Source organism: Phascolarctos cinereus, unplaced genomic scaffold, assembly GCF_003287225.1.
Source record: "Phascolarctos cinereus isolate Bilbo 61053 unplaced genomic scaffold, phaCin_HiC Scaffold_4;HRSCAF=312, whole genome shotgun sequence".
Lineage (NCBI taxonomy): Eukaryota > Metazoa > Chordata > Mammalia > Diprotodontia > Phascolarctidae > Phascolarctos > Phascolarctos cinereus.
Genome location: NW_027555847.1, coordinates 321,802,697 through 321,815,793, shown reverse-complemented (window position 1 = coordinate 321,815,793; position 13,097 = coordinate 321,802,697). Strand labels below are relative to the sequence as shown.

The 13,097-nt window shown below is 35.8% G+C and overlaps 1 protein-coding gene across 1 annotated transcript in view; it reads left to right on the top strand.

Moving 5' to 3' along the window:
* HOMER1 (homer scaffold protein 1) overlaps positions 1-13,097 on the top strand; it is a 163,385-nt gene that overhangs the window by 45,985 nt on the left and 104,303 nt on the right. The gene's annotated exons all lie outside the window — the stretch shown is intronic.

Here is a 13,097-nt window from a genome sequence, read left to right as displayed (position 1 = left end):
CAGCCCTAGAAGTGATATTGCTGGGTCAAAGAACCCATTGCTAAGGCTTGTTGACTCTACCTCCACAACATCTCCCACAGTCACCCCCTTTCTCTCCTCACACAGCAACCACCTTAGCTTGGGCCTTCCTCACCTCCCGTGGACATTGCAATAGCCTCCTAAATGGTGTCTGTGCCTCAGTGCAGTTGCTTCCTTACACATCTGTCTGCCAGAGTAATATTCCTAAAGCATAGGTCTGATTATGTCACTCTCCTGCTCCAAACGCTACTACCCTGGCTTCCTTTTGCTTCTAGGAGAAAATACAGGGCCCTTTGTTTGGCCTTTAAAGCCCTTCAGAGTCTGGCCCCAGCCTACCTTTTTTTTTTTTACACATTACTGTCTTTCTCACATCCTTCATTCCTGACAGACTTAGCCTACTTGCAGTTCCTGACACACAACATTCTAGCTCTTATCTCTGGACCTTTGCATAAGCTGTCTATCCATGGCTGGAATGCAGTCTCTTCTCCCCAGCTCCCACCTCCCTCCCCTTAGGATTCCTAGTTTCTTTTAAAACTCTGCTTAAGTTTGCCACCTCCTAAATGAGGCCATTCCCTAATCTCTCTCTTACCCCGTCTGCTAGTGTTCCCCCTCCCCCAACCAATTACCTTGTATTTTCTTTATGTGTGTAATATTTACAGTTACTTCTGTGTGTACACATTGTTTCCCTTTTGAAGTCGAAAAATGTTTCATTTTTTTATTTGCTTCTCCATAACCTAGCATGGTGCCTGCCACATAATTACTTAATACATGCCTGTTGATTGATTTTCCTACTCTTAAAACTTCAGGGCCCAGTTTTCCTCTAAGATTTCCTCCAAGTCTCTTGACATTTTGCTGATACCAATACAACACTCAGGCTGTTTGTTATCTCATGCACTTGCTCTGTGATTGGCCTAGCCTTCCTTAGGGTCATAGAATTCCTTGTTACTTTCTGAGTTTGCTTTTTTGTTTTTACAGGCGACTTATCGTTGACAATATGTTGTCATTTATTTATACCAGTCAGGAATCTCTCCATGGCCCTTTGGGTGAACTCCATTTTGATACAATGGAGATTATATCATATACATCACCAGAAGAATAATTGTTAAAAGGATAGAGGTTTTTTGGTTTTGTTTGTTTGTTTGTTTCAGAAGAAACTTGATTTTATGTTTGATATTTTATGTCTTAGATTTTTACTTACTCATATCACATTACACCAGAGTTTTATGGACCAGTTTGGGAGATGCCAGTCAGAGGTAGCGTGACAGCTGAGAATGATGAAATACTATATGCTAATCTATCTTTGCTCCTCTTGTAAATTATGTCCAAAAGTGTGCCTGTTCATTGTCAAACATTCCTAATGTGGTCTTGCTCTAAGTTTGATCCTTGTCAGCTTTCTATACCAAGGTATTTCAGCCTCTCTTCTAGAAAGGTTTTTAGAATTCTTAAGTTATTTTTAAAATGATTAAGTTATTCAATACTGTCATTCAGATATTTAACATTATCTGATTTTTTATTTTACTTTTGATTTAATCTTCAGTAGTTTATATAGACATAGTTTCTTCAGTGATCATGACCATATTGAACCAGGAATAAAATTTAAGTTCAGTGTTAAGGTTTAATAATGAGATTTTTATAAAAGCTTCTAGGAAGGTAGCAATTCTGTAGAAATAGAAATTTCTTTGGGTAAAAAGGTGGGAGAGTTAATATTTCACTACACACAATACTTATAAATTTTGAAATATTGGTCCCCTAATATCTAACATTGCTTTTTTTTAAAAAATAATGGATGTCATTAAATTTAGAAGCTAGAGATATGAGTAGTCTTGCTTATGTGTATATTTTACCTAAAACATTTAGTAGGGTATAGGTATACTTATATGCATGGGGCTAAATGTGTCTCATGACACAGAGTTCTTTATCAGGATCTTAAAAACAAACAAACAAACCCAAAACTCAACAGCTTAAAACATACCAGTAATTTGGGGGGGGGTTCAGCCATGTAGACAAGAGAGAGCTGAATTTTTACAAACTCCAGATCTTCTCTACTTAGCACTTATGCTAATGGATACTTACCTAATCTTACTTAAATTGATAAAACTGTTAACTGACTTTAATTAGTAAGTTGGGATTAAGCCCCCAGTGTGTGACACTCAACTAGGCTATACACTCTGTACCTGGGAGCATTTGATAATTGAATGAAGTCAGTACAATAAATAGGAACAGGACTAGTGAACTATTCCAGCCCAAGTGGTTATGGTAAATGCATTTCACATGATGAGTTCAGCTGCAAACTGGAATAATAGCCTAGTTACTGGAGCTGCTAACGTTCAACAGAGCACTCAGTCCATGGGAGGGCTTCCAGTTAGAACAAGAATATGATTAAGCAAGGGAGACAGTAAATGGCCAAGGGTACAATAAGGAGGGGGGTGACTTGGAATGGGAAATACCTTTATTTGACTTTAATTTTCTTTTTAGTTGATACCTTTCATCCTTACATCATATTCATTTCTGAATATATCCCTCCTCATCTTTTATTTTTATTTAATTATTTTTTGGTGAGGCAATTGGGGTTGAGTGACTAGCCCAGAATCACACAACTAGTGTCAAGTGTCTGGTCTGAGACCAGATTTGAACTTCAGGAGTCCTCCTGACTCCAGGGCACAACCTAGCTGCCCCCTCCTCCTGTTTTAACAGAAATTTAAGAAGAAAGATGAAAAAAGGCAATTAAAAAACCTAAGTAATACGTGAACCGTGTCTTACAGTATATGTGTTATTCTACTGGGGAATACTTTTAAATATTTTTGAAAGATGGATGTTCATGTTTCATACCAGAAAATTCTGCTTTCCATGGCACAAAGGCATTTGTTTGGAGATTAGCCCCATGGGTACAGTTAGTACCCTGGATACAGTTTTTAATCTTATCTAGTATGTACAAATACCTCACCCCAGCTCTCCTTGGAAGGAAAGCATAACCAACTGTACTGGGTCTGTGTGCGCGCGCGCGCGCGCGTGTGTGTGTGTGTGTGTGTGTGTGTGTGTGTGTGTGTGTGTGTGTGTGTGTGTGTGTGTGTGTGTGTTTTACTATACAGGTATATGGGCTTCTGTTCAGGGTCTAGAGGTCATGGAGGTTGTGTCCTTTTGACTGATATGGTAGAGGTTGTATGGGAGAATTCATGTTTGTATATTGCACTCTGACTTAAAACCAAGTGCTTATTGAATGTGAAAGGTTTTTCAGGGACCCCAGTCCCTTTCAGTGCCAAAATTTGTGCTTCTAATTTTGTGCATCTCTCAAGTTATTCTGGAAAGTTAACTGGCAAATTATGGAATATTTTTAAAAATCCTTTTACATAACTCTTTTCAGAAGCAGTAGCAAATGTGAAGTTAAGCTGTAATACTTGCCTAGCTTCTGTTTTCCTTAGTGCTAACTAGCTTTCATTGTCTTTTTCTCAGAATTGCATATTAAATGGAACAGCCTGTTTTATTTGATACTTGAACAGAAGTGATAAATTCAAATTAATTTTTCAAATAGTTGAGATGTCAGGCCTAAGTACTTAAAAATCTGTCATTTTGGATGAAGTTATTTTTACCTACTGAAGGAGAAAAACCACTTTGTAGATAGTTATTGTTAAATATAATCATTAGAGAAAATATTTAACAGTGCAGTTTGAGAATATATCTTTTGAAGCCTTTATTATGCTCATTAATAAAAACTTTGGTATATTTTTATAAGCAAAAAAAATTGAAATTAGAAGAAAGGTTCTGTTCAGTGAAGATGTCAACGTGTGACATATCATAATCTAATAAAGGACTGAAGTGAATAAAAACAGACTGAATTATTCAGTTTAAATTCAATAACCATTAAGTACCCAGCTAGTACAAGACATTGTGCTAGGCAACAGGGATACAAAAATAGGTTTTGGTCCTCAAAGGAATTTAGTCTTATAGGGGAAAGGAAAAATGGACACACACACACACACACACACACACACACACACACACACACACCCACACACACACATGCACGCACACACCCACCCACCCATACTTAGATCATTATAGCTGTATTATAACAATGAAGCCTCTTGGATAGAGTGCTGGACTTGTAGTCAGGAGGATCTGAATTTGAATCCTTCTTCAGCCATTTGTGACCCTGGGCAAGTCATTTGACCCTCTCTCCTTCTCAGTTTCCTCAGCTATATAAAGAGTGGATAATAAAAGTGACAGTAATAGGGTTGTTGTGAGGATTGAGTGAAATAACATGTGAAGTGTTTCACAGACCTAAAGTGCTATATAAATACAAGCTATTGTTATTATTAATATTGATTAGAAGATGAGCAATTTGTTGAATAGGAGAGGTGATAATGGCCTGAGAGGTTCAAGGAGAGAGTAAAGACAACTAATGGATTATATGATCCTAAAACCTCCCTTTTTTTTCATTATAGGCTTCTATCATTTTTAGCACATGCCTTCATTTGTGTATATTTGCCTGTTTCTAAATAATATACATGTACCATTGTGCTAATGATTATGCATGACATAAAATAATAAATAATATCTTAACCAGAATGACATTTTATTTATTGACAAAAGGAGCTGTCAATAAATCAGCAAATGTTTATTAAGTGTGTCTGCTCTGTGCCAGGCATGGTGCTGGCAATACAGGTACAAAAAACAAAACAATTCCTGTTTGCAAGGATCTTACATTCTAATGGAGGACATAACAAGCACCAATAACATACATGCAGCATACATATAAATTTAATAAATACAGATATCTAGAAAGCAGTTAAATGTAGGTAGTTTCAGAGGAAGGGCATAAGTTGCTACAGCTACAGATAGGGAGTGTGATATGAATGAGCCAACTTTGAAAATAACATTTTACTTATTAGCAGTTCTTGGCATAGTGGATAAGAGAACTAGCTTTAAAATCAGCAAGATCTGGGTTCCAGCCTCTGACGTGCTGGCTGTGATCCTTTCAGTGTTCTCTTCTGGGATAGGTAATTCCAGACTATGAGATGCAGAGAAGGTGCTGACTTGCATTGGTAGAGGGAGTTTTCTTACCTATGAGTGCCCTATATTAGTAGAATCACATAAGTTAAAAAATAATAAAATTAATATATAATTATACACAGTTTATTAATGTTACCATAAACAATTATAATATATCACATTATGTAGTTATACTATAGCATTGCATAAGTTAATATAATACATAATTAATGATAATTAATAAGTACTAAAATAAACGATAGAATCCCAGTCCAATCCCCCAAACCTGTTTTGCTTAGTAAAATATTATTAGTAATTATTTTATTGAGAACAGTGTGATTTAATATGCTTTATTATTTTTGAAAGTTGTGGCTTAACACATTGATCCAAGTGATTTGAGGGTCTGGTTCTAAGTTTAGTCTTATTTTAATACCTGGTTTCTTGGTACTTCACATAGATCCAAATCGAGGCTTTATTGGCTGTTTACTAAATCATGGCATTCACATTTTCAGCACTAGGCACCAATTATTCATATGTTTTTGTTGAATTTCAGATACCACATTTGCATCTTCTCTGATGTTAATCAGTTCTTGCTAACCAATTGAAGGCTGTGTGTTTTGTATTTTTTTAACAAGAGGTTTCAAAATCTACTGAAGCTCTTTGCTAGGGAGATAATTAATCAGGATAGAAAATTCTGTCTCCAAATTTGTGTGTAGATAATTAGAGTTTTTATAGGTTGATACAGTGTTTTCAACAACCCAGAGAGGAAAAAAAGTAAGAGGACAGAGTGGTCAACATTGTCAAAATGCTGGAGAAAAGGTGATAGATGAGGATTGTGAAAAGGCCACCAGATTTGGCAATTAAGAGATCAGTGTTAATTTTGGAGAGAGCAGTTTCAGTTGAGTGATGAATTAAGGATTACTAAAAGGAAGAGAATCTTGGAGATTAGGAAAGTAATGATAAGGACAGAAAGAGGGAAGTCCTTGGAAGGGTTTAGGAAGAAAGATAATCTCCAAGATTATCTTTAACAGCTCAGTGTGCTATTGAAAATGAAACGGGCTCTTATCAGCCATTGCCCATATAAACTCAGAGCCTATGCAGAGAAGCATATCAGCCACAGCCATGGTCATCCAGAGGATCATCTGGCTACACTGAGGAGGGAAGAGGGGATTTTCCCCAACAATTCTCCCATAACTGTTGTGAGTGCTTCAGTCAGGGTGCAGAAGGGGAGAGGATGGGAGCTTAACATAGCCACAGGAAGCAGTCTAAGGGAGGAAACACAGTGGGGAAGTGTTGGAGTTACAGAAAACAGGTGAAGGGAGTGGGGTAGTCCTGTCCAGACAAGCCCTGAGATCAGCTATTGTGGTGAGGGTAGGATGTGACTGAACTTCCCCACTCTCTGTTGGTTACCTCTTGGGATTGTGCCAGGGCCCATTTCCGGAGTACAATCTCCATTTAGCAGACTGAGTTTAATGGTCTCTTAGCTCTGTGTTTGGTACATAGTAAGCTCTTAAGAAAAGTTTATTGCTTCATCTGTGATCCCAAAAATCGATACTAACCAAGGAGATTGAGGAAAGCATTGTAAATAAAATGGTAGCACCTGATCTAGGTCTTTCCAGTGGACACAAATTAAAGGATTTTGGAAATCAGTCTTTTAGGTGTAGATGATAGGTATATGCAAAGGTGCTGAGGTGAGAGAATCTAAAATAAATTCTAGGACTGGGTGTTTGGCCAGGAAGAGGAACATTGGAAAGGGAATACCAGGAAATGAGACAGGAAAAGTGGAACCAGATTATGGACAGCTTTGAATATCCAGAAGAGGAGTTTGCTATAGGTGTAGGAAACCATTGAGAGGAGTTATGTGGCACAGCAAGTGCTGGATTTGGAGTCAGGTAGAAGCCGAGTTCTAGGCCTGCCTCAGACACTTTCTAACTCTGTGACTCTGGACAAGTCACTTAACCTCTCAAAGCTTCAGTTTTCTCATCTGTAAAATAGAGATAATAATAGCATCTACTTACCTCACAGGGTTATTTTGAGGACTATATTTTATTTATATTTACTTATGTTGTTATTTTATTATATTTATATTATATCTTTTTATTTATTATATAATATATATATATAGAAATAAAATTTAGCAGACCTTAAAGTGCTATATAAACACTAGCTATTATTATTAATTTTAGACAAAGGAATGTGATGATCAGATCTTTGCATTAGAAAAATTACTTTGGCCGGGTGAGGATAGATCATAGATAAAAATTAGAGGGTGGAGGAATAAACACTTGCCAAATAGATATTAAAATCCAAGCAAGAGTTAATAAGAATATGAACAAAGTCAATGGTATTGTGACTGGAGAGGAAGGGAGATGACATGAGGGAAATTGTGGAGTTAGGATAGGTTTTGACAGCTGATGGTTTGTGATGAAGGACACACCTCAGGAATGATGTATGAGTTTTAGGTCGAGGGACTGAGAGTATGTTAGTGCTGATAGTAATGCTAACATTCTCACCAACACCAAGAGAAATGGAGAAATTAAAAGTATGAGCATATTTATGAGAGAAGATGATTTCAATTTTGGATCTATGAAGATCACAGAACTTAGCATATGAAAAGTCCAATTAAATTATATCATTGAATAGTTCCTAATTAACACATAGAATTTGATAGAATTTGATAACCTATGTATTAAAGCTTCCAACACAGAAATTCTGATTTCTTTAGAGTTACATAAATTTGACGTTATACAAGGTATCCCAAAAGTTTTAGTGTAGTTTTAAGCTTTAATAGTTTTAACCCTTATTAAGACTTTTGGGACTCCTGTATAAATCATATCATTTAATAGTACTTCTTGTTTATCCTTCCTACATACTTTTTTATTTTTACAAAGTAAATAAAAACTGATGGATTTACATTTTTTAATTTATGATTATGTACTCCATTTTCAATCACAACAATTTTATTTAAACTTATTTTTAGAGTTTTAAAAATCTCCATGGAAAATTTTTGAGAAAAAAAAAGATGACTGACATTATAGAAATATTTTTAGAAATAGAATATTCAATTACTCATGTCAAACAAATAAGCTACCCCTGCAAAATCCCCCTTACCCTGAGCAAATAATGAAGGGCATCTAATTTTAAACTGTCTTCAATATCTTATATACGTCTGTATAAACTTTTCATTATAAAATTGGTTAAATCATACATCAAGGAACCAAAAGAAACCTAAGAGTTTAACTTCTGCCAATCTTGGCTGTTCTGTCAATCTTGGCTGTTCAATATTGTGATCAATTACAACTTACCAACTATTTAGACATGTCTCTGTACATCTCATACTTGAGTGGAGAAATTATATGAATAGATACAAAGCCAAAATTATGCATTGCAGTGTCTTCTCTTAAAATTAATCCATTCTTACAGCTAATTTAATGATTTTTAAAAATTAATAATGAGAAGATTATTAAGCTGTTATATTGTCAATGTATATATTAAGAAATCTTGTGTGATCTTTTTTATCCCTTCCTCTTTCTTCCCAAGATGGCATGCAATCTGATATAGGCTATACATGTACAGTTATATTGATATTTAAAAAACATGCATTCATTCCTGTAATTCCTCTTGGTTTCTGTCATACTTCCACTTGGACTAAGTACATACCACACGTTCAGTGAAATATTCATGCTTGAGTTGAGCTTAGCCTATCACTAGATGGCGATGTTGCCAGGCTGGTACACTTAGGTAGTTGGTAGGTTACTCCACAGAAAGTGGGTGTTTATATGGAATTCAAGCAATTCTCAGCCCTTTGTTACTAATTGAGTCTTTATTAACCAAATGTGTAACTGTGGAGATTATAGTCTGTTGGATAATTTATATGCCTACTTCCTGGCACTTCACTGAAAGCTGCCTTTTTCCTTGGAGATGATCATCTAGCCATTCTTTTCTAAAGCTCTCTGACTCACAGGGACAAGAGGATGAGGAGGAGAAAGCATGCTCTTTGTTCCTCACACCCTTCCTCTATGCTAGCAATGTGGTCAAGCATGGTACAGTGGAAAGAGGATATTAGAGGATAAGGGTTCCCAAATCCTAATTCCTTTGGGCCTCATTTTCCTTGTTTGAGTAGATGACCTCTAAGATCTTTTCCAGGTCTAAATATATGACTACCACTGTCAACTTCTTTGAAGTTCACACCTTCCATTTCTCTCTCTCATCCTTACAGATGAAAATTATTTCCAGCTACCCACTTGCACATGACTTTTCCTAACTTCCTTAATACTTTCATCACCTGACTCAGTCTTCTTCTTAATACTAATCTTCCCCCCCCATTAACAAGCATTTTTTTCTCCATTCCACTTCCATCCATTCAAGAAAAACAAAATCCTTTTAAAATATGCATAGTCAAGCAAAAAAAATTTCCACATTGGCCATGTCCAAAATACATGTCTCATTCTGTATCTTGGGTCTGTCACCTCCCTGTCAGGAGGCAGGTAATGCACGTCTTCTTAGAGACTGCAACAGCCTGTCATTGGCAGGATGTACATAGTACGGTTAGTAATATTTGTTGTCATGTGCGTTATACTTCAATTTAGCTAGCCTCCTTCCTTTGTTTTCCATCAAACTAGGTTTTTGTTGTTGTTGTCATTCAGCTAGATTGGTGACCTTTCCAATAGCTCATTCTGTCTAACCTAAGGTGAGAAATTGAGAAGGAACAACTTAGAGACCAGGATGCAAAAGAGATGAGGAGGAAAGTGACTTAAGTTGGTTCCTCTGAACATGGATGCTTTTTAAAAAGACTTCTGTCATTTTTGCATTGTTAGATTTTTATATCTAAGTCTTAATGGTTAGCAAGTTCCTCACTCTTTAAAAATTTATACACATTATATTCTCTTCTACTAATAAAGAAGTTTAGGGGCAGCTAGGTGGCACAGTGGATAGAGCACCGGCTCTGGATTCAGGAGGACCTGAGTTCAAATCCGGCCTCAGACACATAACACTTACTAGCTGTGTGACCCTGGGCAAGTCACTTAACCCCATCGCGTAACCAAAAATAAAAAAAATAAAGAAGTTTAGTTTAGAATTGGTTCTGGCAGCCCTGAAATTATAGGTGTGTGATGTGAATGCATATGTATACATACACATATGTATATATATGCATATGTGTGGATATATAAATGTGTATATACATGCACACTATTGGGTATATACATATGTATGTGTATACAGACACATATTTTTACATTTTAAATCAGTTTGGTTTTGGTTTTCCTTTTTTTTTTTTTGGCTAGGCTCACCTAATTCTTTTTTTTCTTTCATTCAACAGTCTATTGTTAAATAATAGCGTCTTACCAAAAGCTGAGTGAAAGTGTAAAGAATCAGATGGTTCTTAAATGCTGTGTTCTTACAGGCAGCCTCTTAAATTTCACATCTGTGAACTATTAGGGGAAGTATTACAGGAGATTTCTCCTGTAGCGTCTTGGTAACTGGAACCAGTTGATATGTATCTTAATTAGTTAATGGTCTGTGTCTTGTAATTTGAGAAGCAAAAGATTGGAAGGCAAGCCAAATGAATTCATTTCAGAGAGGTTTTTCTATATGGCAGTTTAAATAATTTTTGGACTTATGTTTTGGTTAAAACTTCTCTGCCTTTAAGTTGTGTTTGAATGAATTATTAGGCTTTTAGATGTGGTCATCTAAAGATGTAATTGAATGGGATTTTTAGTGGTTTCAGTGAAATTGGAATGTATTTTTTTCTTGAGAAATGACTGCATGTTTTTGTTATAACTAAAAAATAAAACCTAAATTTTTTACACAATTATAAAATTAACTTAGTAATCTGGGATCTGTGCTTGGCCCTGTGTTATAGATGACATTTTCATCAATGACTTGGGTACAGGCCAGCTGACATTTTCATCAATGACTTGGGTACAGGTGTGGATTTCACTCATCAAATTTTCAAATGGCACAAAGCTAGAAGGAATAAGTAACATGTTAGGTCACAGAGCCAGGATCCAAGAGTCTTGATGGGTTAGAAGATTCCACTGAATTTAATAAAACTGAAATTTAATAAGGCAAAGCATAAAATCTTAAGTTTAAATTAAAAAATCAACAGTGTAGGTACAAGATGGATGAAATATGACTGCACAGCACATTATCTGAAAAATATCAGGGCATGTTGGTGGGCTGTAGGTGTAATGTGAGTTAATAGTGTAATATATTATCTAAAAAAATTGATGTGCTCTTAGGCTGCATTGAGAGGTCATGGTGCCCAGGACTATGTTTGTGATAGTTACGCTTCATTCTACCCTGGACAGAACACCTCTGGAGTAGTGTATTTAGTCCTAGGTACCAAATTTTAGGAAGGGCATTGACAAACAGTGGGGCTACAAGTATGATGAAGGGATTCGATTTCATGGCCTATGGGGATTGGTTAAAAAGAACTGGGGCTATTTAGTCCCAGAGAAGAAGAAAAATCCAAGCTGGGGCATGATAGCTCTCTCAAAGTATTTGAAGCATTGTCATGAAGGATTGAACTTGTCTTTGAACCCAAAGGGCAAAACTAGGAGCAATGGGTGAACACTTTCTGATAAATGGAATTATCCTAAAGTGGATATTGTGGGTCTCCTTTCCCCCCAAACCCTCCTCCCCCAACCCCCATCCTCCACCAAAAAATCTTCAAACAGGCTGAATAAGCATTTGGCAGGTATGTGGTTAGGAGGATTCTTGCTGAGCAGACAATTAATTGAAATGACTTCTTAGGTCCCTTCTAGCTCTGAGATTCTGTGATTGGTTATAGCTTCCATCTCAGTACTGAGACTATGTCATGTCAAACATTTGGTAGATAATACAGACCAGACTTCAGTAAGTTGTGTATTTTGGCGTGAAAGTTTTCCCCCCCTCTTGGGTATCTCTGTGTTTTTTAATCTCAAGAAGAATGTAAACATGCTACTGATTTGGTCAAGGTTTAATTTAGTGAATTTATAGCTTTACTTCATTTGACTTCAGTTTTAATGTTGGTTGTTAAAACATTGAACTAGCATAAAATGTAAATGGTGACAGCAAAGAAAATAATGTCTAAGATTAGTCTTATTGAGTATCTATAATTGGATATTACTTGGTCTGACTACATAAGATAGTTTTAACTTTCACAATTAGGATAAACTTTGACCTGAAACAGTATAGAAAAAACTCTAGAATTGAAGAATTCCAGGCAACTTGGTACATTAGAAAGAGCACTTACTCCAGAATCAGAGTATCCAGGTTGTTATGAGGATCAAATGAGATAATATATGCAAAGTGGTCAGCACAGTGCCTGGCATATAATAGACACTTAATAAATCCTTGTTTCCATCTTTTTATACTCTCTGGATTTAGTTGTATTACAGATCTGAAATAGTCTGACTAGAGATTATTTATAGAAGGCAGATGTCATAAGGGAAAATAAACTTTTTAAAGAGTAATGTGAAATTTCAGCGTAAACATTTTTTCCTCAGAAGCCCTATTCTGATATCTCACTGTGGCATGGAATTTTTAAAGGTTATGCCAACTGAAGCAGGTCCTGCTAAGCCTCACAGACCAGTTATGAATTTTCTCTAGACTGTATGTGTCTTTTGTTCAACAACCAGTCTAGCTAAATGTGGAAAAACTTATCAGACAGATGTTTTGGCCACAGTAATTCTTGAATACCATTCACTAACTTATAGAGAGATTTTTTTTGGAGGGGGGAGGGGAAAGGAGAACAAGTAGATAAAGAAAGATGAAGATACAGAAAGTATATAAATATGGAAAATAAAGATAAAGAAAAAATATAAAGAAAGAAAAACATAGTAAATAATCATAATGATCATGAATGAAATTAATTCACCAATAAAATGAAGGAGAGTTGCAAGATGAATTAGAAATTAGAATCAAACAGCATGTTCTTTCTCTTCTTTTTTTTAAAATAAGAAACATACTTGAAATATAAAGATTCACACAGTTAAAAATGAAGGGCTGGAGCTAAATTTATTATGACTGATAAAAAAGTTGGGGTGGCAATTATTTCAGACAAGGTAATAATAAAAATAGACATGGCTAAAAGAGATAACCATAAA